The sequence below is a fragment of the Chrysemys picta genome, chromosome 2, assembly GCF_011386835.1.
Source record: "Chrysemys picta bellii isolate R12L10 chromosome 2, ASM1138683v2, whole genome shotgun sequence".
Classification (NCBI taxonomy): Eukaryota; Metazoa; Chordata; order Testudines; family Emydidae; genus Chrysemys; species Chrysemys picta.
The window spans coordinates 61,191,088-61,216,102 of NC_088792.1; the positions used below are offsets into that span (position 1 = coordinate 61,191,088).

Below are 25,015 nucleotides of genomic sequence, written 5' to 3' on the forward strand. Positions count from 1 at the left end.
AGACCCAAAAGCATATCACAGCCTATTAACTTTAAAGGGAAGGGTGTACTTACTCCAGTTAACACACCATATAGTTGGTTTATAATAAAAATAGAACAAATTTTATTAACAATAGGACATAGGTTAAGTGATGCCAACTAAAAGGAATCAAGTTAGAAATGGTTACCAGCAAATCAAAGTGAAAACATGCTTTTAAAAGTCTAAACTTTAATCTTGCAAGTTACAGGCTTTGTTCAAGACGGTTTCTCATTCTTCTTCCCAGCCATGGCTGACATTCCTTCAGTCAGGACCTTCCACAAAAGTACAAGGTGCTGGCTTTCCTTGTCTTCTTAGGCTGAAAGATCTTTACCAAATCAGGTTTCACATCTTTATTCAGTTCCAAAGAATTCACCCCCTCCCGACCCTTGGTTGAAGGACCCATCTTTCTTAGCTTGGAAAAGTTCCCTTGTGTGTCTAGTGATGGATGCCAAAGAAGCCTTCTGTCTATGCTCATATCTTCCAAAGTTCAATGAATTTTATTTCAAGAGGCAGGATGACCTGATGTTGTTCTTTGCTTCCTATGAGCTTCCCAGCCCCCTGTATGTAACTGGAGTTTCCATTGTTTTGATTCCATTATGCTTAATTTACACAGGAGACAGGTAAATAGTTGCCTCCTCTCCTGTATGGGAGGGAACCTGTTTCTCCCTGTTTGCCTGCAGAATTTAAAACATAACATCATTAAGTATCCATATGTCCTCAGATAGTGGTAATACACACATTTCGTAATGATATTATCACTAGTGTGTCATTAGCTTTCAGAAAAGACCTTGGTCTATACACTCTTATAATACAGTAATATTTTTTACAATCCATTGATTCAATTGCTTATTACTTGAGGTTCAACCGCCTATTTTTATACACACGCAAACCTTTCAAATAGATTCTTCTGAAGGTTACCCCTCAAAGTGAAGTTTGTTCAAGTTGTGAGGAAGGCAACATGTAAGTACATGCTCTTTCTTCCCTCAATAGTGTTTGCTGAAATACAAATTGTTCTGTTTCCTGCCATCTCCTCCCTCTGCTGTCTTGTTGTAAATTCCCCTGTCACACTTTAATATAATAATTCCAGCATATATTCATAACTCTTAATACGCATTGCATACATACATCACACAAGAATGTTAATGATCAGGATTAATTAGTTTTCAAATGATATCTCACAAGACATACTTTGTTCAAAGGTTATTACATCAGTGTGTAAATACTGCAGTGCTTAGCGTCACAACCTCTGTGAGGTAGGGAAGTGTTATTATCTGCATTTTATAAGTGAGGACCTGCAACACGGAGGCCAAGTGCCTTGCCCAAGATCACATAGGGAGTCTGTAACAGAGCAGGGACTTGAACCCAGGTCTTCTAAGTTCCAGGTAGAGTTCCTAGTCACTAAACCATCCATAGTCTCTAGTAGTCACAGCCGATCATAGGTGCTGACTCCGTGGGTGCACCGGGGCTGAAGCACCCATGGGGAAAAATTGGTGGTTGCTCTGCACCCACCGGCAGCTCCCAGGCCCGTCCCCCACACACCAGCTCACCTCCACCTCCTCCCTGAGCGCGCCGCCGCGTCCTGCTTCTCCCGCGCTCCCTCCCAGCACTTGCGCCGTGAAACAGCTGTTTCGCGTGGCAAGCTTTGGGAGGGAGCGGGGAGGAGGAGGAACACAGCACACTCAGGGAAGAGGTGGGGCCAGGGTGGGTATTTGGGGAGTGGTCCATTAGGGTTAGGGAGGGGGCGGAGTCAGGGCGGGGCTGGGGGCGCAAGCACCCACCGGCGCCAAGGAAAGTTGGCGCCTGTGCAGCTGATCACCAACTGCTGCTTCCAGTTGTCACCTGAGATTTGAAACAGAGTAACAGGTCTACTGATATCTCCAAATCCCTGGAGCTATTGGTCCTCAATTGGAAATCAATAGAGACTAGTTGAAAGAGTCTTCTGGGGTATAGCATTATTTTTACTGAGGTGTAGAAATATACCTCTCTATAAGTGTACAATTTTAACCCTCTCTTCATTGCATTGTTTTGGAAATAATTAGTCTTTCAAATTAAAATAAATTCTGGTTGACTTCTGAGTTCCTGAAAGCCATACAGAGATCTTCCAACGGGCAAATGTGGACACAGCAAACACAAACAGACCATTTCTCTCTTTACCATTTAATCTCTCCAACAAATTATTTTTTGAAGGCAGACCAATATTACTTTAAAGATTCAGAGGCAAGCTCCAGTAGATGTAAATTCAAGCCTAGAGGCTACACAGATACAGTAGCAAATGACATACTTAAGGTTTCATATAGAGTTCCATTTTAACTTCCTGTTTACACTTTCCCATTGTGGGATTTGTGTCATATAGGATCATAAAATATAGGGCTGGAAAGGACCTTGAGAGGTCATCTAGGCTGATCTCCTGTGAAAAGACAGGACCAAGTATACCTACACCGGGGTCTCAAACTCAAATGACCATGAGGGCCACATGAGGACTAGTGCATTGAACCGAGGGCTGCATCACTGACACCCCCCCTCCCTGCCTCTGGCCCCGCCCTCACTCCACCCCTTCCATTAGGCCCTGTCCCTGCCCCACCTCTTCCCACCCCTTCCCTGCCCCATTCCAACCCTTTCCCTGAAGTCCCCAACCCAACACTGCGCCCAGGGGGTGCAGAAAGGGTGCAGGGTGCAGCGGGAGCTCAGGGCAGGGAGTTGAGGTGCAGGTGGTGTGCAGGGAGCAGCAGGGTTCTCAGGGCAGGGTGTTGCTGGGTGGGGTTCAAGAGGGTGAGGGGTGAGGCAGATGGCTCAGGGCAGGGAGTGCAGGAGGGGTGCGGAATACAGCAGGGGGCTCAGGGCAGGGACTTGGGATGCAGGAGGGGTGTGGGATGTGGCTGGGGTGCAGGGCAGGGGGTTCGGGTGCAGGAGGGGTGTAGCATGTATCGGGGGCTCAGGGCAGGGAGTTGGGGTGTGGGATGTGGCAGGTGGTTCAGGGCAGGGAGTTGGGGTGTGGGATGTGGCAGGGGGCTCAGGGCAGGGGTTGGGGTGCAGGAGGGGTGTGGGATGTGGCAGGGGGCTCAGGGCAGGGACTTGGGATGCAGGAGGGGTGTGGGATGTGGCTGGGGTGCAAGGCAGGGGGTTCGGGTGCAGGAGGGGTGTAGCATGTATCAGGGGGCTCAGGGCAGGGAGTTGGGGTGTGGGATGTGGCAGGTGGTTCAGGGCAGGGAGTTGGGGTGTGGGATGTGGCAGGGGGCTCAGGGCAGGGGTTGGGGTGCAGGAGGGGTGTGGGATGTGGCAGGGGGCTCAGGGCAGGGGTTGGGGTGCAGGAGGGGTGTGGATGTGGCAGGGGGCTCAGGGCAGGGAGTTGGGGTGCAGGATGTAAGCTCCAGCCCGGCGCTGCTTACCTAGAGCGGCTCCGGGGTGGCAGCGGCTCACACCAGGGCCAGGGCAGGTTCCCTGCCTGCCTGCCCTGGCCCCCGACCCCACACCGCTCCATTCCAGGAAGCAGCTGGAACCATATCCCTGCAGCCCCTGGGAGAGGGGGGAGGCTCAGGGTTCCATGCGTGCACTGCTCTTGATCTAGGTACCTCCCACAAAGCTCCCATTGGCTGCAGTTCCCTGTTCCCGGCCCATGGGAGCTGCGAGGGGCGGTGCCTGGAAGGAGGCAATGCAGGAGCCCTCTGCCTCCTTCCCCCTCCTGCCTCAGCCCGAAGGGGCGTGCTGCCAGCTGCTTCGAGAGCTGCGCGGGGCTCGCAGTGCCATAGGTGGCAATCCCATGGGTAGGCAGAGGGGCGGGTGGGGCACAGGGAGCTTGGCAGGCCACATGCAAGAGCCCCGCGGGCCGTGTGTTTGAGACCCCTGATCTAGACCATCCCTGACAGGTGTTAGTCCAACCTGTTCTTAAAAACCTCCAATGGCAGGGATTCGACAACCTCTTTTGGTAACCTATTCCAATACTTAACTATCCTTATAGTTAGAGAGTTTGTCCTAATATCTAACCTAAATCTCCCTTCCTGCAGATTAAGCCCGTTACTTCTTGTCCTACCTTCAGTGGACATGGAGAACAACTGATGACCGTCCTCTTTATAACAGTCTTTAATATATCTGAAAACTGTTACCAGGTCCCACCTCAGTCTTCTTTTCTCAAGAGTAAATAAACCTAATTTTTTAACATTTTCTCAGGGTCAGGTCTCCTAAACCTTTTATTATTTTTGTTGCCCTCCTCCGGCGACAAAACTCTCCAATTTGTGCACATATTTCGTACAGTGTAGCACTCATGCCTGGACACTATACTCCAGATGAGGCCTCACCAAAGCCACGTAGAGCGGAAGTATGTCTTACATATGACACTCTTGTTAATACACCCTAGAATGGGGTTAGCCTTTTTCCTAACTGCAAGGCATTGTTGACTCATATTCAATTTGTGATCCACTATAACTCTCAGATCCTTTTCCGTAGTATGGCTGTCTTTACATTGTGGAGTTGTGTATTTGATTTTTCCTTCGTAAGTGACTTTCCACTTGTCTATTGAATTTCATCTTGTTGATTTCAGACCTGTTCTCCAATTTGTCAAGGTTGTTTTGAATTCTTATCTTGTCCTTCAAAGTGCTTGCAACCCTTCTCAGCTTGCTGTTATTCACAAGTGTTATAAGCATACTCTCCATTCCATTATCCATGTAGTTATCTAAAATGTTATATTGTACTGACCACAGTACAGATAAATCCTCTCCGTTTGACTGTGAACCATTGATAATTACTTGTTGAGTTTGGTTTTTCAATCAATTCTGCACCTGCCTTATAGTAATGTCATATAGCCCACATTTCCCTAGTTTGCTTATGAGACTGTCATATGGGACAGTGTCAAAAGCCTTACTATAATCAAGATAAACTATATTTATTGCTTCATCCCTGTTCAGTAGGCCAGTAATCTTGTCAAAAAAGAAAATTAGGTTGGCCTGATATGATTGTTCTCTTAGCAAATCCATGCAGACTATTACTTATCACCCTATTATCTTCCAGGTGCTTACAAAGTGATTGTTAAATACTTTGTTCCAGTATTTTTCTAGCTATCAAAGTTAGGGTCACTGATCTGTAATTCTCCAGGTCCTCTTTGTTCCCCTTTTAGAGATAGGCACTAGGTTTGCCCTCTCCAGCCCTCTGGGAACTCACCCATCGTCCATGAGTTCTTGAAGACATTGCTCAGGGTTCCTAGATTGCTTCAATTAGTCCCTTAAGTATATCCTAGGGTGAATTTCATCAGGCCCTGCTGACTTGAATACATCTAACCTCTTTAAATATTGTTTAACCTTTTCTTTCACTATTCTGGCTTGCATTCCTTCCGCACGTTGTTAATATTAATTGTGCTAAGCCTCTGGTCACAGTTACCCTTTTTAGTGAAGACTGAAACAAAACAGGCATCAAACTTGTCAAGGCTTCTTGATGTCATCTCTTATTAACTCTCCTTCCCTGCTTAGCAGTGAATCTACACTTTCCTTTGTGTTCCTCTTACTCCTAATGTATTTATAGAATACTAAAGACATATTACATTAAACATTAACATTGTTCAAATTTGACTTGTCTCTCACATGAACAGTCCTGGTTTCTGTAGGGAGGACTCAGTTTAGTTTAGTTGAATGTATGGATACGTATCTGGTTGATATTTATGTTATATCACCATGTAGTCTGTAAGACCGTGTTCTATTCAAATCTGTATTAAGGGGTTTAAATATTTCATGCTAGGAAGCTACTTTTATAACAAATATATTGCAATTTTTGGGGTAAATTTTGCAGTTAAAAAAATAAGTTCTAATTATTATTGAATGAATTTGTGGATTATGCTGCATATTGGATTACACCTGGTTAAAATATTTTTGAAAATGTTATTGTACATTCGCTATGAAAAGGAGGTGTCATTTCAAATATAAAGAAACAATTATTTACCGACCAAAAAAACCCCACCACTATTAAATACATTTTGAAACTTCCCTGAAATCAATGTTCAAAGTAGAGTGATTTTCCCATTGAAATTAATGTTGAAGCAGAAAACAAGTTTGAACATTACTTTTTATATTTATGGCTTTCTTTATAAATATCTATATGGGATTTGATAGAAAAACACTGGTGATTCCCTTTAATACTGTGATCCAAACCAAAAAAAAAAAAATCAGGGAAATTCAGAGTTAAGGCTCTCTCTTCTCCACCTATATCCTTTTGTGGTTAGTTATTACAGGACACCATAGGCACAATACATAAATACATGTGACGTTATTGACATAAACTGGGACCGTATAGATCATTGTTGCAACCAAGGTCCTATCGTGGCATCCAAATCTTGTATAAAGGGGGTCAAATGGGGTGTCTGGGACAAGGTTATGGTTTACTGGTTATGATTATGCTGTCTATATGTGTGTATCAGTTTTGTAGTTGAAGTTATGAATATAGGCTCTATACTGTCTGTATGGCAAACTTATGCTATGCTTCTGGGTGACATCCCAGACAAGCTAAGATTAGCTCTGCCTAGCCTGCTTGATGGCCCATTAAGGACCATCAGCTATACAATGGACCCATTGAGAGAAGGCAGATACGCCTTGTAACTCAGCAAAGTATGCAGGGACTGGCCCATGTGACTCCAGACTCCATTTTGCTGTAATTTTCCACAGTAAGAACAAAGAGGTGTTCTTACACCTGGAAAAGACTATATAAGGCTGATGCCTCATCTCCATCTTGTCTTCAATCCTGCTTCTTACCTCTGGAGGAACTTTGCTACAAACTGAAGCTCTGAACAAAGGGACTGAATGACCCATCCCAGCTGGCGATGTATTCCAGAGACTTGATTTGAACCTGCAGTTTATTCCATCGCTGCTGCAAGCCTGAACCAAGAACTTTGCCATTACTGTATGTAATTGATTCCATTTAACCAATTCTAACTCTCATCTCTATCTTTTTCCTTTTATGAATAAACCTTTAGATTTTAGATTCTAAAGGATTTGCAGCAGGGTGATTTGTGGGTAAGATCTGACTTGTATATTGACCTGGGTCTGGGGCTTGGTCCTTTGGGATCAGGAGAACTTTTTTCTTTTACTGGGATATTGGTTTTCATAACCATTTGTCCCCATAATGTGTGGCACTGGTGGTAATACTGGGAAACTGGAGTGTCTAAGGAGATTGCTTGTGAGACTTGTGGTTAGCCAGTGGGGTGAGACCGAAGTCCTCCTAGTCTGGCTGGTTTGGTTTGCCTTAGAGGTGGAAAAACCCCAGCCTTGGGCTGTAACTGCCCTGTTTTAGCAATTTGTCCTGAGTTGGCACTCTCAGTTGGGTTCCGCCAGAACCGCATTGTCACAATACATCTGTTGTTTGTTGACTCCTGCAATAAATGGTCATAGCAGGATAAGTTAAGCTTTACCTAGGAAACTAAAGGCATGTCTACACTACAATCTTAAGCATATCTATGTTACGTTGACTTACAGCCACTGCAGTAAGTACTGTGTTGGCTGATGTCCTCAATACCTTCCTTCTGTCAAAGGTGCATGTCCTCACCAAGAGTGCTTCCACCAACTGAAGAGGGGCATTGTGGAGGGCTGAGAGCCCGGGCTTCTCACCTCTGGCAGGGAGATCCACACCCAGAGTTTGCTTACCATGCTCCCAGCTGGGAACAAGCAGCCAGGACCTCAGGGGGCAGCAGGGCTCCAGTGGGGAGCCTGGGCGGCAGCCCAATGCTGGGACCCTGGGTGGCAGCCTGACTTGGAGCAGAGACCAGCCACCCAGCTGGGGAGCCAGGAGCTGACTTTCTTGTCAATTTCATGGCTCCAGAGGAACTATGAAATTGACAAGACTGACAGCCAACAGTTGACATAAGGAGCAGTGTCTACACAGACACTGCCTGCCCTAACTACAACAACATAAGCCCTATGCCTCTCCTGGAGGTGCAGTTATTGTGTTGGTGTAGTAGGGAACTTACATCAGCGGGAGCAAGGCTGTAGTGTAGACACTAACCTAGTTAGGTCAACATAAGTGGCTTTATAGACCAAGCCTAAAGGACTGATCTTTCAGCATCGGAGTTGGAACATAGATTTCAATGGGAGCTGAGTCAGACCGCTTATAGTTAAATTCCTTGTTCTTAAAATAAGTTTATAACAAACCAACAAAACAATAAAATTAACAAATGTTTAACAGGTTTGGGAATTTTTAATAATCTCTTTGAATGCATGGGAGCATTGACTGAATAAACCAAGTGACTTCTCCAAATGTCAATTCACCTTGCAAATTGTAGAGTGCAAATAGACAGTCACCACACTTTTAGAGCTGCTACTCTCTGCTGTACACCAGTGTCAGATTTTTAAAACATGTTTTGATATATGAAGAAAAATATCCAGATGCAAATAATAGGTTTTAAAAATATATTTTTAAAAACCTTCATCTTACCTTAGCATCGGCAAGGTGGATCCATTCTTTTGCAGCCTTGGAAGTACAGGTAGCTGTGATGTCTTTGAATGTTGAATTCTGGGGCACTGCAGTAGAAATGGGCCTGGATATGTAACAATAAAAGACATAAGTATTTTGTCTCAATTGTGCCTCCCTTATTGGGTGGAAGGTAGAATCCAAAAGAACTAAGAATAATACAGTCCTGAGCCATTTTTCAATGAGATTTTGTGAATGCTCCTCTTATTCTTTCTATTTTGGACTTTCATCATTATTTTGGGGCTGATTCATTCAAAGAAACCCAAACTTTCAAGAATGACTTCGAAGGTCTCTACCCACTTTTTCTTTTTTAAATACCACAGTCAATGGTCTCATTCACCGTCATTTACAATAAAAATATTGATATTATATGAAACATACACCACAAAGGGAAGTGCAAGTGCATCATGTATTTCAAGGATGATCATTAAGCACCTGGTTGTGCAACCCTTACTCAGTTTGCCTTAGGGCTTGTTTGTCAGCTTGGAGTAATTGATGGGAATAAGCTGTTCTGCGATACCTACTCCAGAACAGTTCCCTACATGAACACTGCATTCCAGAATAAAAATCACCTTATTCTGGAATAGTTACTCCATTTTGGAAGTGCAGCAATATTCTGGAATAAAAGTGATTTTATTCCAGAAAGATTACAAATTGAATTGACTGTAGTGGAAGTATAGTCTTTTTGTTCATATGTGGTTAACTGTTGTCAAATTAGTTCTTTTTCAGAATATGTATTTTATCAATATTCCGGATTGTAGACTAGCATACAGCTTTACAGACCGTGGCAGTGTCAGCATTATTAACTCCATTCTAAGCAATCTTTACTGAAGTGGCAATCTGCTGTAGGGGTGACATTTCAGATTTTGCGGGGGGGCGGGAGGGAGCCCAACTTTGAGCAAGGGCCCAGGAGCTACTTAGGCCCTTATAAACTCATGAATCTTTTTGAAGGATAAAATGTAAAAAAATCAGACAGCTAACTAGAGTTAGAGGTGAATCATCTGACAAGCTTAGCAAGAATTCATCCAGTACAGGATAGCAGAAACCGGTTTTTATATATTGTTGACTGCTCTTCAGAACATCATATGCAGACGACTGATCCTGTGTGCAAGAAACAAAGAGCTGTGCCAGCTTGGAGTATATTTTGTTTGTTCTTTGTGGCCTTGCTGGTTTGCAGTGCTGAGGTCAACTTTTGCTACTGCCTAAGGGGGAAAGGCAATTTCAGGTTCCTTGGCTATGTGTTCAGCTTCCTCACATAACTCCTTCCATTTGCTTTCAGATGATCTCATTTCTTCAGAAGCAGGAGTATTGCTTGCTACTAATTCCAAGGAACTAGATAAATTCCGGCTTTAATTTTGCAGTTCTTCTGAAGCACTGTTCAAAATGTGAAGATCTATTCCTTTTTGCTGAGGTTCTGAATTTTTCAAAAATTATTCAGTCTCTGCAGGAGGTCCTTGGCAGTGCAAATACAGCTGTTATTAGATTTAAAAAGAATTTTCTGAAGTGGAAGTCTTGCACCTAAAACAAAAACAAAAACATATCACTTTCAACTGACCGACTGTAGTGAGGCGGAATGGCCGCCCACAGACCCGGAGGGGGAGGGGCCGCTCACTGAACCCTGGTGGGCAGAGCCACGCAACGCTCAACCCTCCAGCTGGAAGTCAGTGGGCGGGACAGGAATTACAAAAGTCGGGCCGGAAAACTCAATTGGGGCCCACCTGCCGGAGACGCCAGTGGCTTCCTGCAAGCTCCCGAGCTGGGAGGCTGCCACAGACTCTGAGGAATCTGAGGAGTGGCCAGGGCCATTTAGAGACTCAAACACGGAGGAGCTGCAAGCCCTGACAGAGGCCCTCTTCCCCGACAACATGGACAACCCTCTACAGAGCCAGGTACGCCCTGAGGGAGAGTTAAGAAGTGGCCCAGAGGTAGCCGACCCCTGTCTGGCTGCAACACTGTCAGCAAGTGAGTCAGTGTGGTGCGCTCAGGATCCCCGCTGACCCAGTGGCAGACCGCTCTGGCACTGCTAGGGCCCTGCTGGGACGCAGGGGAGTGGATGGGCCTGTGTCCCCCCTGCCACCCCAATCCGTGGTGGCAGTCTCCCGCTCTCTTAGGCAAGAAGCCTGCACTTGTTGTCCCTCTGCTACAGTTAGGAGGCTCGACTGTTTTGCTGCACAGCCTGAATGCAGGCCTGAGCAAGAGACTCTTTGCTGCCCCGCCCTCACCAGGGACTGAGCTCTGTAACTTTGTTTGTCGTTCGGCCCTGATCACAGACCCGTGCTCTCATCTCCCGTCGCCCCGCAGATTCCCCACGCCAGGTGACCTCCCAGGCATTTGTCCTCCAAAGAGAATAACACAGCCAGTAAGTACCCATAAGGATTACCAAGATAGTGAACTTATTTTTACATTTCCTTTGGGTTTCTTAGGTATGTCTGAGTTAAATTTACCACTCCTGTATTTGAACAGTATGAAAGCTTCTGATGAAAGGTGTTCTGTAAATGCCAAGTACTATAATTTTTAGCCTCTTATTCTGCCATTCCACTATCTAGATAAAATATTAGACATTGACTGAAAGTCAATGCCCGTATACATCGTCACAGAAAATAGAAATCCATTCCATTCTTGCCACTTTTGGCAAGGCAGCAATTTGATTCAGTGACATGATTGTGAGATTCATGATGCACATAAGGACATCTTAAACACGCTTGGATTTTATACTGGGATCCCCCTGGATGAAAGGGTCTTGAAGCTAGTGTAACCAGATAACAAATGTGAAAAATTGGAACACTTTTTTCTCTGGGGTGGGGATATAGGTGCTGTGGCGCACGGCTAGAAAGGGTTAAATATCCTGCATAATAAATAACCCTCAAAAGACATGTGGGGAGATAATGTTTGTGATTTTGTGTGTTTACATATGTATGAGTAGGGTTGACAATGTAATCAACAGTCCCTGTCTATGCTGTATTCTGATAATTCAGAGGTCAAAAGAACATCCTATCATTTAAATGAATTGTAAACATGGGATATCTTGGTATTCATCTCTCTTTGAAATGTACTGTGAATGGAGGAGGAACAAGCAAATGGCCTTATGTTAATTCGTATAGCTAAGTACCAGTGATGGACCTCCTTCAAAGTCATCCTAATTACCTTTTGTTCCCTGAGGAACTCCAACTTGTCAAAAGACATGAAATTGTATAGAAGATCTTTGAGTCTTGAGTCTGTCATTTCAGATCTACTTGGACTTCATCAGGAGAATTTTGAGTCGCAAGACCAAGATCCCAGTTATGCTGGTACGCCCTGAATATGATATTTGGACATCGGACTATAACCTATGAACTATTTCTGAAAGAACTCTTTGCAACTACAAAGCTCACCATCTCTGCTATGAATCTGCACCTCAATGAATTGAATTCATGCCTGTATGTATATTGATCTTTTAACCATACTCTCTCTTTAGTTTTTTAATAAATTTTAGTTTATTTAATAAGAATTGACTGTGTTGGGGCCTTGAGGTGCTACCTCCAGACTATAAATGTCATAATAAATGTTGTGTTTTATGTTTCACAATAATGCCCTAGAACTAGGGAAGGTGCGTGTGACAGTGGGGAATGTTGAGATTGTGGAGGTGACCTAGGAAACTTCAGAGTGTTGTGCCTTCAGTTTCCACCCCAGCTCCTGATTTTTAACAAATATTGGAGCAGAAGGATTTTTTTGTTGGTTGTGGTGGTGATGGAGTACTAATTATGTCTCTATTTAAAATGTAGTAGCTTACACTATCAACTAGAATTGGTACAATGGGCTAAATTCTGCCCTCAGTTACACAACTTTAACCCCACACGGGTTGCATGGTTGTAACTGAAGGAAGGATTTAGCCACCAAACTCTTAACTCTGTAACAGTTGTCCAACACCAACCAGGTCTGGGTACTGCTGGGAGAGGCACCCAAGAAAGGAATTCTATCTTCCTGGTCTTTGCCTACTATATCAGGGGTGGGGGTGGTAAGCCGAAAATGGTATCTATTATTTTACCATTGCCACATTCAGATATATTAATGTGAGAGTTGCCACACATTGGGGTATTTTCAGCTCAATCACCTCAGGAAAACAAAGTGTAGCTTGTTTGTTATGAATGCTATAGTGGGTATAGTCCAGCTGTAACCAGTATTTCCTTTAAGCAGATACCACTCTCCAGTCTAGCCAGTTAGGGCTGATGCTAGTTAACTCAACTTGACTGATGCTGCACTGTCGTGATTAGGCTCTTCCCATTAGCAGCTGCCTCTCGGAAGGGCAATCAAATACAGTGAAGTTCTGGAACAGCCTCACAATAGGAGTTTCTGGGACAAGCAACTTAATTTTAAGAGAGAGCTGAACAAATTAATGAGTGGGATTATATGATGTGGTTGGTTCGGGGAGCTGGCTTCACAGCCCTGAGCGTCCCTTCTGGTTCATGTTTTATGTTCCTAAAATATCATGCTTAAGGGCTTCAGCTGGTCACCTGCAGGGATTTTCTCCAGCCCCGCATTGTATTCTGGTGTTTATCTCCTTCCTCTAAAGCATCAGAGATGGCCATGGCTGGAGATGGGACACTGGATGAGGTGGGCCTGGCTCTCAGGTGTTACTGAGAATTTTCTTATGTGCTTAGCCAGCTGGCTCTTGCTCACGTGCTCAGGGTCTAACTGACCACCATATGTGGAGTTGGGGAAGGCATCTTCCCCAGGTCAGATTGGCAGTGAGCTGGCGGCGGGAGGGGGTTGCCTTCCTCTGCAGCATGTGGTGCAGTTCTTGTGTTAGAATCATCAGGGTATATCTTATTAACTCAATTCCTTGCCATGCCTGGTGCACCTCCGCGCCTCCTATTCTCTGCCTGTGACAGTTTAATCTCCTGAGAAATTTAATATTTTGGTCTAATTTCAGTTGTTGGGTTTAATGCCTGGGTGTTGGTGGCCTGTGATATACAGCAGGTCAGACTAGATGATCCGGTTGTCGCTTCTGGCCTCAAAGTCTGACATTTGGGCCTGAAGATTTTCTATTTCTAACCAAAGATGATTTTTAAAATTAATTGAGTGGTTTGATAAAATAGAACACCTACAAAGGGAAACGGCATTCTTCCTTCCAAAGCGCACACCTTCCTTAAATCATAAACAAAACAGTCTATGGTATTCTACAGTAATGGCCCAAAATACTACAGAGACATGATTGTAAACTATAGTGTTGACATGACAGTGTAAAAGCAAAAAAAAAAAAAAGTTTAAGTTGCCATTTAAGTATCAAAAACAAAGCATCTGTTACGCTAAGTCTTAGCCTAATATTGCAGAGCCTGTAAAAGCAGGGCTCACATCAAAAGCAAGTAAAAACAGCAAAATAGTCAGTGTGATCCAGCCTTAAAATAGCAATAATTAAAAACAAAAATTAAAAAAAGCAAAACATAACATAAACAAACTGCAAATGTGTTAAATTAATGCATGCCACTAAAATGTATAAATGCTTGTGTAATATTGCTTGTACTTTAAAAAAACTAAGGCAAAGATGCTCTCTGTCAGCTGTGTTCTTCCCTTGCAATTGCATGTCCTAAATAAAGCTCTCTCTAATTTTATTGCTTCCAACCTAAAAGTAAAGTTTGTTTCTTCCACAATATTTGGTGCTGTGTGACTCAGATGGCTACGCCCGGCTGAGGCAGTGACCACTACTACAGACCATTCTCCTTCGAACCCCAGGCGTCAAGAGACCTTTTGAAATCTCTGCTGGGGTGTCGGAGGAGGACTGACCTGTGGGGCCGTCTGTCCCTTTGGGCTCACGCCATGCGAACTTTTGCTTATGCAACAAGATCAGACGCAGAACAGTGTTGGGGAATTGGTTGCCCCATGTAAGGTCAGTAATATGCGTATGCGGGACTGGGAAATGTGTTGTTGCCCCAGGGTAAGCCAATGTGTGGCTTAGGTCAGCCTATTGAGTTGAGGGGTTGTGGTAACGCCCTCAAAAAAGCACACAAGTATTTCAGTCCGGACTAAGGGGTTGTGATGATGCCCTCAGGTTAAAAAAAAAAAGGGGGGAGAGAACAAAACCCGATGCACTGTAGTAAAAATTTCCTATAAATTAAAAAAAGCCAACCCCCACAACAAACAAACAAAAAGTTTCCCCCCCAAACCAAAAAACCAACCCCCCCCCCCCAAAAAAAACAAAAAACAAAAAACCATAGCTAGCAAGCTTAGTCCAAAAATAAAATGCTGGCCCTATTCAAAGACGCTGCTCACAGCTAAAAATTGGCTAACAAAAAAAAAGGGGTGGGGGGACTTAAATATGCCCAAGCAGTTGTAAAATCTGCAAAAGACTGACAAGCATTAATAAAATGTGTTAGGTTTCTTTTCTCAGAAATAAAAAAAGCGCTAACCAAAAACCCTAGCAACCCTGCCACTCCTTAAAACCAAAAAATTGGATCTATGTAAAGGTCCACCAACAAAAAACTGCTTTGGCGCCACGCTAAAAAGGCCCTTACCAAGTCCTGCTAACTACCAACACCACTGTAAAGTGCCAAAAACTAACTGCCTGGACCCATGTTTCTCACTGCAAAAAAAACCCTCCGCCTCAAAATAATTCCACTCTTACTATTAATCAGCCTGTCTCTCCTTCTAGTATTTCTTTTCCTTCTAAACAGCAAAAGAGAAAAACAAGGTAATGTGCTAGTAACCTCTCCCTTGTCCACTGACAAAGCTAACCTGAATTCAGTATTTGCTACAAAACCCAAAGCACTACAGGGTAATGTGCTGGTGACCTCTCCCCTTTATAATGCTAAGCCACAACTGCTTTTAAAAAAAAATAAAAAATACTCGCTCCGCTAAAATTGCCAAAGTCCAAAAATTCCCAACTACAAAAAATATTATTAACTAACCCTAATAAAAAAAAAAATTATACACTGGCAAAAAAAAAAAAACCTTGTAAAACCCATGCTTAGGAATGTAGTAGTAATTAAATTTTGTGGTTTATTCTACAGGCTGCGGCCTGTGTTTTTAAATAAGTACTTTCAGCATGTATTGCCCTCCCTAATTAAATTTTAAATAACAAATACCAAAGGCACCTTGTTGCCACTACTCCCGCCATCTCCTCCATTACACTATTACCCCTGTAATACATTCAAATACAAACAATGCCATATATCTAATAAAACCCAATGGCCAAAGCCTTCACACATTGATAATTTATTTAAATATTGTTTATAAAAATTATTTTTAACGTTCAAAATATCCCATATAAGCAAACAATTAAATAGGAAAAAAAACTAATCAAAACAAATAAAAATATATAACATCACTACAAATAAGCTTCAAAAATTTAAAATTAAAGTTTTATAATGGGGTTAATAGAATGGCCAAACAAAAAGTCTATAGTATATAAAAAAAAGTCCTTATTGTTTTGGTTACCCAAATAATAAATAATCAAACTCATACTCAAAGAGTATGTTCTGCTACTAAAAATTTTACATGTACTAAAATAATCCCAGTAACTAATAATTTAACCTGTACCATATTACAAAATACCCCTTCCTATGCTATTAATGTGAATGCCTCTCAAAAGTACCTAAAAATATTTAAACAATAAATATAATATAATGCTATCCCCCCAAAAATATACTAAAATATCAAATAACAATAATTAATGCCACATTAAAAACTGTAAAATTTACCCTGCCCCTACACAGCTTTCAAATGACTTTCATGTATCTAAATTACTCAAAGGGGCTGCTATTTGGCTAGCACAGCAAAAAGCCCAGGTCTCCTCTAAAAAAAAAAAAAAGACTTAGCTAACCACGTATAAAATGGTGCAAATAGTGCAGCAGCAATTTGAAATATTCTTAAGGGCCAACAACATAATAAAAAATTAAAGCAACTAAAAAAAGCCACTGGTCTTATTACTAAAGGACAGCTAACCCAAGTGCAAGCTACAGTTGGTAAATTACATGTTATTTCTGCCCTTAGTTTAATAACCCAAAAGCTGTTAACAAAAATAATATTAAAAATCACTAAGGCAAAAAAAATTGCAATAAAATCTAGCATGTTCAAAAATTCAAAAGTTCCTAAATGACCAACTAATGGCCATTCAAAATAATCTCAAGCAGCAAGCGTGGCCCACTGCCCTTACTAGTACTTCAAAAATGCCATCTAATTTGTGGCCATAAAAACATACTTAAAAATTTTCAAAATAAATGTGCAAGTACTCGCAGTGCTCCTTACAAGCATATGGGCCGATAGGAGAGGTGTAGGCTCCCACATACCAAATCCTGCCAAGCCCATAAAAAAAATGCATGTAAAATTAAATAATTCACCATAATATCTAAAAAATTTTACCATAACCGCAAAAAATCACATTATTTATTGGCCTGCAAACAAGTCCTAAAATCAAACCGTAGGTATCAAATTCTTTTAATTGAACTACTTTAATATCTAACCAATTACAAAATTTGCGCTTACTCTTACCAAAGGTTCAAAAAATTTCTAACTTGCAGGGTCAAATCCATGTGCTTCAAAATATATATTAAATAAAAAAACATGCTTTTCATACAGCCTATAAAGTGTTTACTTTATGTACTAATTATAATGTAATGTGCTATATAACTAAGGCAGTAAAACAACCCCAGCATATTATTACAATAAAAACACTAATGGGTGTATTGCTTTTATTTAGTCTAAAAATATGTCATTGTTGTTGTAATAAATGTAATAACAAAAATGCCTTTCATGTTCATACTAATCATGCATTATTGTTATATCCAGTTAAAATTTATAAGGCTAATTCTAATCCTCCTAAGCTAAAAACAAAAATACAAAGCTTAATGCAATTAAAAATTTAAAAATGTTAGTTATGCTAAAAAAAGCACAAAAGGGGGAGTATAAAAGCAAAAAAAAAGGGGGGGGGGGTGAAGTTGCCATGTAAGTATCAAAACCAAAGCAAATATTAAGCTAAGTCTTAGCCTAATATCGCAGAACCTATAAAAGCAAAGCTCACGTCAAAAGAAAATAAAAACAGCAAAATAATCAATGTAACCCAGCCTTAAAATAACAATATTTAAAAACAAAAATAAAAAATACAAAAATAAGCAAAACATAACATTAGCAAACTACAAATGTTTTTAATTAATACATGCCACTAAAATATATAAATGCTTGTGTAATATTGCTTGTACTTTAAAAAAACTAAAACAAAAATGCTCTCTGTCAGCTACGTTCTTCCTTTACAATTGCATGTCCTAAATAAAGCTCTCTCTAATTTTATTGCTTCCAACCTAAAAATAAAGTTTGTTTCTTCCACAACAGTTAAATACTGAAGCTGTATTTAAAAGCTTATGTCCGTTCTAGTTACCAATGCATTTATTTCAGTCCACTACTATCAGTTCTGTTCAACTTTTAAATAATTGTGGTCATCTTTTACTTATAAAGGAGGTTTAAAAAAATAATGCAATTTGCTTTGACTTTCCCTGGTCTTCTACCAAGTGATAAGTGGGGCCCTTATATCTCATCGGGTTACTGCAGGAATTATTTGCCAACTCTTCCCTTTCTCCTTCTCTCACTTTCCCTTTGCTTCCCTGTTTTTTATTTTTTAAAGTTGCTTATTAACATAACAGCTGGTCAAAAATTTTCAGGTAGAACATTTTCCCATCATAAAATGCCATTTCATCAAAATCTAAACTTTCTGTGGGACTGTGTCAACCTTGACAACATTTTATTTTGGGGAGAAAAGCATTTTGATAATGCTGAACAACGTATATTTACAATGCTTAGCACAATGTGGCTCCAGTCCTGGCTGGGGCGTCTACACACAAAAAGAGCAGAACCTCTGTTTTACAAACTAATTGGGGACTGAGGAGTTCATAACATTGAAAAGTTCATAAAATTGAATATCTCGAACTGACAGTAGGTACAGTGTGAGTTGCAGCATGGTGCACTGCATCACTTTCTTCTTGTCCTTCAAACCACAGCAAAACATTTTCCAACACACTGAAGAAGGCCTCAAAATGTGAAGGGATGTCAACTTGTTCTTCACGGGATCACGTTCATGCTGTGTTTTTCTACTTCCTCCCCCCAGTCGGAGGAGGGGGGGGGGGGAGGAAATGATTCCTGTAACTGGTTGTTCGTCAGATTGGTGGTCATAAAATCAAGGTTCTACTATAATAGTAAAATGGCCTAATTTTCTGATGTGCTAAGCACCCAACAACTCCTCGAGATTTCAAATAAGAGTTGTGGGTGCTTAGCATCTTCAAACTTTTGGTCAAGACTTTCCTATTTAATTAAATTGGAGATATACCATCTCCTAGAACTGGAAGGGACCTTGAAAGGTCATCGAGTCCAGCCCCCTGCCTTCACTAGCAGGACCAAGTACTGATTTTGCCCTAGATCCCCAAGTGGCCCCCTCAAAGATTGAACTCACAACCCTGGGTTTAGCAGGCCAATGCTCAAACCACTGAGCTATCATCCCCCCCTCTGCTTAATTCTGCTTATATTGTTATATGGCATTCATTGCTATGGTATCTGACTTCAACCATGAGCACAACTAAACCTATGGCCAGGTCTACTCTTGAAAAGTCTTTGCCAGTAAAGCTATACCAGTATACTACACCGGCAAAATGCTCCTAGTGCAGATGCAGGAGTTGTTCCTGTTCCCACTGAAATGACAAAAATTCCATTGACTCCATGGAATTAACACAGTTTGGGGCTTGGGACAATCATGTATTTGTGCTTCTCACCTTTCCCCCCTGCTAATCTACAGACACAGACATCTGAGCTATGGAAGCCAAGGAGTTAATAAACTCTTAGGAAGAATCAGTCCCTGTCGCAATGTGTTTTGTACAATGCCTAGCTTAAAAAAATAATGTAATTGTAATGAGAGCGTGGGGCCCTAGAAATAAACAGACTTGAGGTGTAGGGTTTTGAGCAATATTGAAGTCAAAGGTAATGGTGGGGGGGGGGGTGAAGAAAGCGATGGGAAACGTTGCCTTTTCTTTCAAAGGGAATTGTATCATTTTACCCTGAACCTTGGAGGGGGGGAATGAAAAGAGGAATCATCACCCAGGGCCCAGGCCTGAACACCTTAATCAGGCAAAACTACCACTGGTTTCCCTGACTTTCCAAAAACCTTGGGCACTCAGATTCCAGCATGATGAGGATGATATCAGCACCCAGATGGATGGGACGATAATTATGGGATTTTGTTTTTGCACAGTGGAAAGGGGTGGGGAGCCACAGCGTACTGTAAGGTCTGCATAAGTTTTCCCATAGTAACTGATAGACGTCCTTACAAGTGTGGTGAAGAATCTGAGCTTTGGGATGTATTTTTGAATCAACTCTCTGAACTTTTTAGAAGACATTTAAACTCATTTAAGCAGGAAAGAACCACAATTGGAGGCTTTAGTCCTTTTACCCATTTCTGGTCCACGGAGCGGCATGTCTTCACCAGAAATGGTTTTCTTCTTTTGGGCGGGGGGGGGGGGGGGGTAACTGTGGGGAAGGAATCACTGATAGGAGATGTGGAAAGGGGGCCCCAGAGCATTACCTTGAAATCTGATCCTTCGGTACGTGGAGGAAGGGAAACAAGGTAGCTGAAAACTGGGCGGCGGGAAGCAGCCTGCTGTTTATAAGGGGCAGAGTAACGCGGGCACTGAGGTTTAGGAAGAGCAGCGTCTGGGACACACCACACCGGGGACTCTGCCTTGGTTAGGGAGTGAAGGCAGGTGTGGGCACTCCGCAGTCACAGCCGCTCTGGGAGCAGCGGGCAGGTGAGGCTCAGAACCGCTGGGACGAGGTCAGTCTCCTGCTGCGGAATCTCTCCCATCCCCCGAGACAGGCTTTACCGAGCTGCCCCCACAGTCACACCCCCCGCTCCGGGCAGGAGCCGCCTGGGGTCGGCCCAGGGCTGAGCGATGGGGAAGCTCCAGCCGCTCTGGCGCCAGCGGCGTGTCCGAGCAAAGCCCCCGCCCAGCCCCTCCGCGCTCCGCGCTCTCCTCCCACGGGGGCTCAGCGGCGCTCCCCGGCCGCCGCACGCGGGCAGCGGGGCACCTTCCCCGGCAGGACCGGGGCCGCGTCTCTGGGGGCTGCGCGCTCCATGGCCAATGGCAGCTCGGAGGGACACGCACCAAGGGAGCCCCGGCCGCTGGGACTGAAAGCAAAGGGATCGTGGCCACTGCGGGGGGCGGAGGTGAAAGTCACCGGGTCCGAGCCTATCCGGGACGAGACAGGTGTAGTGTATTAAACTGCTCTGGGTAGGACTGTGCTACTGGTAGCAGTTACCGATAGGTGATGGATTATAAGAAACTGCTATTGGCTTTTTGGTCGCCCCAAGCAAAAAAAAAAAATAAAGAAAACCTGCGGCGCGGCAGGAGCGCAGGTGCAGGGGGACTCCCTGCGCTGCAGACGTGCCCCCAGCTAGCTGGGGCGGGGACTAGAGACGGGAGGGCGGCCAGGGCTTCAGCGGGGCGCTACCACGCGGCCCGACCGGTGTGCTGCCTGCCGGGAGACTCCGCGCCGCTCCGGTAGTCTGGGAGGGAAGGACGGGGACTGCCGGGCTTGCTGCAGGGCGCTGCCGTCCTCCCCGCCGCTGCCCCCCACAGGGCCGCCAGAGGAGCACAACAAACGTTAAAGTAGCTGAATTTGTGTACCTTAGTCCGAAGTGGGGGCTTAGTGGGGACCAGGCCAAACATACAAACAAGAAGCGGCCGTGCTGCCCTAGGATTGGGCGGAATGCCGGCTCGAACAATCTGCCGCCCCAAGCACCAGCTTGCTCGGCTGGTGCCTGGAGCCGGACCTGGGTAATGGATTATAAGAAACTGCTATTGTAGTAAACTGCTACCTGATGTAGCAAATGCCTACGGGTAGCAGTTTCTTGCACTAGAATGTATGTGAAATTGCTACGTGTAGAAATGTGCTATCTGTAGCAGTTATTTATATGTATAGGTTGTAAGAAACAGCTTTTGTATAGGGTTACCATATTTCAGCAAGCAAAAAGGGGACTGGAGGAGCCCCGCCCCCATCCTGCCCTAGCCCTGCCCCTTCCTTCCCCCCCTCAGAACCATTAACCCTCCCCCTGCTCCTTGTCCCCTGACTGCCCCCTCCTGAGACCCTCCCCCCATCCTAACTGGCCCCCTAGGACTCTACCCCCTACCTGTACCCTGACTGCCCCAACCCTTATCCACCCCCCCACCCCCAGACAGACCCCTGGGACTCCCACGCCCCATCCAACCACTCTCCACCCCCTGACAGCCCCCCCCAGAACTCCCGACCCATCTAAACCCCTCTGCTCCCTGTCCCCTGACTGCTCCGATCCCTCTCCCCACTCCTGCCCCCTGACAGCCCCGCTCCCAGAACTCCCAACCCCCCTCCCACTCCTTGTCCCCTGACTGCCCCTCCTAAGACCCCCCAACTACCCCCCAGGACCCTACCCCCTACCTGTACCCTGACTGCCCAAAACCTTATCCAAGCTCCCCCCCGAACTCCCGACCCCCAGTATCTTGACTGCCCCATCCAAAACCTCCCTGCCCCTTCTATGACCCCCTGGCCTCCTTATTGTTGGCCTTCGTCTAATGTCTCTGTGAGCTTGCTCAGGAAGGTCCTGGCAGGCTGGGCAGCAGTGGAGGAGGAGCGGGGGAGGAGTTCCAGACTGCCGGAGGCGATCTGTGAATGCAGGGAGGGAGGGAGTGCTCTCAGCTGCAGGGGAGAGGAGGGGGAAGTGGAGGAGGGGCTCTCTCAGGCTGTCAGAGCCCCATGTAAGTGGCACCATCCGGCCGGCTGCCCTGTTAGCCCCGCGCGCTCTGCGGGGGTTGGGGCGAAGTCTGGACATTTACAGATTCCCCCCGGACACTATTTTTAGCTCAAAAAGCCGGACATGTCCGGGGGAATCCGGACGAATGGTAACCCTATTTTGTAAAAAGATGCTACTTCCCTCATAGGTCATGTTTTCTAGACCTTATTTTTTTCCTCCTTCTCTGGACTCTCTCCAATTTTTACTACAGTTGAGACCTAATCAGCGCAGAGTAGAGTGGATATCCCAGAGTGATGTTCTGGTTTTTGGAATACATCCCTTTCCACAGTACTCATATCCAGCTTGTGGTCCACTATGACCCCCAGACCCCTTTCCGCAGTCGTCCTTCCTAGGAAGTCATTTCCCATTTAGTATGTGTGCAGCTTGTTATCATTCACCAACTTTATACTTGTACTCTGTATGCCATTATCTCTGTCACTGATTCAGATTTTGAATAGAAACTTATCCAGAACTGATCCTTAGAGAGACCCATGTGTTATGCCCTTTCAGCCTGACTCAGCCCTTTCAGCCTGTGAATCACTGATAACTACTGTCGGAATTGTTTTCCAACTAGTTTTGCACCCATCTTATTTTAGCTCCATCTAGGTTGCATTTCCATCATTTGTTTATGAGACTGTCATGGGAGACCTGTAACACTGCAATCTGATGAAGCTCATTCCTACAGATAGCAGTTTCTCACACCATAGGTACGTGAGACTGCTCTCTGTAGCAGTTAGCTACATCCGATGGGCTTTGTATAGCATTCCTTCAATAAGCCATTAACATTGTCTGGCCTCATCTAACAGAGCATAAGAACATAAGAATGGCCGTACTGGGTCAGAACAAAGGTCCATCCAGCCCAGTATCTTGTCTACTGACAATGGCCAATGCCAGGTGCCCCAGAGGGAGTGAACCTAACAGGTAATGATCAAGTGATATCTCTCATGACGTCCATCACCACCCTCTGACAAACAGAGGCTAGGGACACCATTCCTTACCCATCCTGGCTAATAGCCATTAATGGACTTAACCTCCATGAATTTATCCAGTTCTCTTTTAAACCCTGTTATAATCCTAGCCTTCACAACCTCCTCAGGCAAGGAGTTCTATAAGTTGACTGTGAACTGTGTGAAGAAGAACTTCCTTTTATTTGTTTTAAACCTGCTGCCCATTAATTTCATTTGGTGGCCCCTAGTTCTTATATTATGGGAACAATTAAATAACTTTTCCTTATTCACTTTCTCCACATCATTCATGATTTTATATACCTCTATCATATCCGCCCCTTAGTCTCCTCTTTTCCAAGCTGAAAAGTCCTAGCCTCTTTAATCTCTCCTCATATGGGACCCGTTCCAAACCCCTAATCATTTTAGTTGCCCTTCTCTGAACCTTTTCTAATGCCAGTATATCTTTTTTGAGATGAGGAGACCACATCTGTATGCAGTATTCAAGATGTGGGCGTACCATGGATTTATACAAGGGCAATAAGATATTCTCCGTCTTACTCTCTATCCCCTTTTTAATGATTCCTAACATCCTGTTTGCTTTTTTGACTGCTGCTGCACACTGCGTGGCCGTCTTCAGAGAACTATCCACAATGACTCCAAGACCTTTTCCTGATTAGTTGTAGCTAAAGTAGTCCCCACCATATTGTATGTATAGTTGGGATTATTTTTGCCAGTGTGCATTACTTTACATTTATCCACATTAAATTTCATTTGCCATTTTGTTGCCCAATCACTTAATTTTGTGAGATCTTTTTGAAGTTCTTCAGTCTGTTTTGGTCTTAACTATCTTGAGCAGTTTAGTATCATCTGCAAACTTTGCCACCTCACTTTTTACCACTTTCTCCAGATCATTTATGACTAAGTTTAATAGGATTGGTCCTAGGACTGACCCTTGGGGAACACCATTAGTTAACCCTCTCCATTCTGAAAATTTATCATTTATTCCTACCCTTTGTTCCCTGTCTTTTAACCAGTTCTCAATCCTTGAAAGGATCTTCTCTCTTATCCCATGACAACTTAATTTACGTAAGAGCCTTTGGTGAGGGACCTTGTCAAAGGCTTTCTGGAAATCTAAGTACACTATGTCCACTGGATCCCCCTTGTCCACATGTTTGCTGACCCCTTCAAAGAACTTTAATAGATTAGTAAGTCACAATTTCCCTTTACAGAAACCATGTTGACTTTTGCCCAACAATTTATGTTCTTCTATGTGTCTGATAATTTTATTCTTTACGATTGTTTCAACTAATTTGCCCAGTACTGATGTTAGACTTACCGGTCTGTAATTGCTAGGATCACCTCTTTTTAAATATTGGTGTTACATTAGCTATCTTCCAGTCATTGGGGACAGAAGCTGATTTAAAGGACAGGTTACAAACCATAGTTAGTAGTTCTGCAATTTCATATTTGAATTCTTTCAGAACGCTTGGGTCAATGTCATCTGGTCCTAGTGACTTGTTGTTGTTAAGTTTATCAATTAATTCCAAAACCTCCTCTAGTGACACGTCAATCTGTGACAATTCCTCAGATCTGTCACCTACAAAAGCCGGCTCAGGTTTGGGAATCTCTCTAACATCCTTAGCTGTGAAGACTGAAGCAAAGAATACGTTTAGTTTCTCTGCAATGACTTCATTGTCTTTAAGTGCTCCTTTTGTAACTCGATCGTCCAGGGGCCCCAGTGATGGTTTAGCAGTCTTACTGCTTCTGATGTACTTAAAACATTTTGTTATTACCTTTTGAGTTTTTGGCTAGCTGTTCTTCAAACTCCTTTTTGGCT

At 43.7% G+C, this 25,015-nt stretch overlaps 1 protein-coding gene and 1 long non-coding RNA gene across 9 annotated transcripts in view; one reads left to right on the plus strand and one right to left on the minus strand.

Moving 5' to 3' along the window:
- Positions 1-122: 122 nt before the first annotated feature.
- On the minus strand, positions 123-20,127 carry LOC135981330 (uncharacterized). Its single transcript, XR_010598291.1, has 3 exons — positions 19,991-20,127; positions 8,422-9,975; positions 123-692 (listed from the first exon to the last, which is right to left on the minus strand). It is a non-coding gene; the product is annotated as an uncharacterized LOC135981330 (long non-coding RNA).
- The window catches only part of LOC135981325 (ATP-dependent translocase ABCB1-like), a 67,408-nt gene continuing 62,468 nt past the window's right edge, over positions 20,076-25,015 (plus strand). For 5 of the 8 annotated variants that reach the window (XM_065583303.1, XM_065583308.1, XM_065583310.1 and 2 more), the window contains exon 1: positions 20,076-20,213. The gene's annotated coding sequence lies outside the window, so the exon portion shown is untranslated. Of the gene's footprint in view, positions 20,214-20,533; positions 20,673-20,882; positions 21,075-25,015 lie in introns of those variants that run through there. The other 3 variants (XM_065583306.1, XM_065583305.1, XM_065583307.1) reach the window with 3 other exon arrangements.